Raw genomic sequence first — 2,500 nt, forward strand, 5'->3', positions numbered from 1 at the left:
TACAAGCATGTATGAAGGCATCTTTAAAAGTTTTTTTTTTTTCATGTTTTCATTAGGTATTGCACCATGTTTTTGAGAAATTACGCAATTCTCACATTTTTCACGTGTTTTAGAAGGTTCTCGAAAACCCCAGTGTTAGGGTTATCTCGTTGTTTATTATTCCCAAAACAGGGATGGCGGACGTGCTGAAAAAGGGATTCCTTTCAAGCGAAGTTAGATTCTCCTGTTCTATATGTGAAAGTTGATATCTCTGATGTTGCTAAAGCAAACCACCAAGCTCATAGACATCTGAGCAAGAAGAATCTAGAATAACTAAGTCAATATGTATATGTATACATACACACACACACACATATATATATATATATATATATATATATATGTCCCAAAGGATGAATAGCACCAGACACAGAATTCCAGCCTAAAGACTTAAGCCATTGATCCTCTCTCTCTCACATGCCTCTCGTTTAATCCTTATTGTTGAAGGTTAAATACTTGTGTAAAATTTAACTCCCAATGAAAAAAGCAAATATATAATTTTTTTTTTCTGGTCTTAGTCTAAGTTTTTTTTTCAGACTTAATATTTCGAGTAATTTATTTTTCTTTCTAAATTCTTTCAAAGTGTTGTAATTTTTAAAGAATATGTTTGTTTATATAAAAAGTGTACTATTTCGATCAATAGTGTTGGATACAGTACTCTCGCGTATCCCTGTTAAAGAATCAAAGTAAGAGGTTGCTTTGAATAGTTCTTAATAATAATCACCAAGTTCTGTTTGGAGTGAACTTAGGGACTTTTGGATAATCATTGTATTTACATGTTGCTGTCTGGGACTTATATAATTTTTCAGGAGATTGAGTATTAATTTCTTCAAGTGCAATAGATATATGTTAAAACAAATAGCTGAGTTTGGAACTTGGGATGTTGTGTAACTTGCCAGCAGTAATATATAGTAAAATGTATATTTTTGATTCTCAGGCGCAGGACCACTATATATATTTTTGGTATTCCCTTGGGATCGAGATAGTCTGTTTTAAGTATCGGTAATAAAAGGCCATGTTTTCATTGAAGGTTTGAACAATTTAGTGTTGATAGGATTCTGTGTATTGTTAGGATATATTTTTTTTGGAGAGGTATAAAATTTATTGTAAAGTACAAATTGGCAAAGTTTGATATCCAAGAGTTTCTGAAAAACCCAAATATTCCGCAATTGTCTAAGCTAATGTTACTAAAGCCCAGTGGCTGTCTATTTTAATGGCAAGTGGTGGCCATGCAACGATGGAATGATTAAAGCCCAAATCAAGTGTCTAGCCTTGGAAGCGTTGATAAACTCTGGGAAATTGTCTTAAGAAGATATTATAGCAGCTCATGAACTGTTGGAGGAAGCTGAAGAAGAATTTGTAGTGAAGCAAGGACCAGTTGACCCAAAAAATGAAGACATGATAGTAGACAGCGATGTAATGGCTGAGACGAGTAGAAGAAAGAGAGAGAAGAGAGTAAGAAAACGAGAGCAGACAGGAAGAAAAAGTCATAAAAGTAGCAAGACGCAAGGGAATTGGAGCTGTTAAATGCTTGTACAAGGTTGGCAACTCAGATTTTTTATATGGGAAATGCACATATGATAATCCCAAAATTTGCAGGAGAAGCTCCCGATGAGTTCTTCGATCATTTTGAAACGGTCAATTTGATGATGGAAGGTTTAAAAGGCTAATGACCTGTATTAGTGCAGAGTGTACTTACTGGGGAAGGACACAGTGCATATCTGTCCTTATATCAGGACCAGAAAATGGTATATCAAGAAGTAAAGAGGGGCGTGCTGCAAGTGTACCAGATGACTACTGAATATTATAAGGAAAATTTCCGAAGTTTGTGGAAGGACGAAGATATTACTATCATGGATTATACTTAATATGTCCAACGATATTTTCAAAGATGGATAAATGCTGCTAACAAGAGGGATATGGCTGATTTAGAAGAATTTATAGTATTAGAACAATATCTACAAGAAATTCCTGAACATATTCGAAAGACAGATAGGTCAAGAAGCTGAGTAAAGATTAAAATATTATCAGTCGTAAACCCTTCTCGTGTATGAAGTTTATATTGTCGTTACCAAGTGTCAAGTATTCGCCAAACCATTAAAACCATTTCAGTAATAACTATGTGACAAAGTTTAATAGTTACAGCGGAAGTAGCATTGGTACTGTTCCAAAGCAGAATGCGATAGTATCGTAGCAACAATCATCGAATCATCCTCTTTAAAGTATCTTGAAAGACGTGCAAAAGGTTTATATTGTATGATTTAAGTTTGGCAAGAGAGGCCATATCAGTAAGGAATGTTGGTCGAATCAACCCAAAGCAGTCGCCCAAGTGGTAAAGGCTAATTCGTCTTCACAGAAGCTGAAGACAAAGAAACAATCGGGGAAGAATGACGAGAAAAATAAACCACCTAATGTTTACATAATGAACAGGACAAACCCAAACAACGTGGATGACTTTAAA

This window comes from Palaemon carinicauda, chromosome 30 (genome assembly GCF_036898095.1).
Source record: "Palaemon carinicauda isolate YSFRI2023 chromosome 30, ASM3689809v2, whole genome shotgun sequence".
Lineage (NCBI taxonomy): Eukaryota > Metazoa > Arthropoda > Malacostraca > Decapoda > Palaemonidae > Palaemon > Palaemon carinicauda.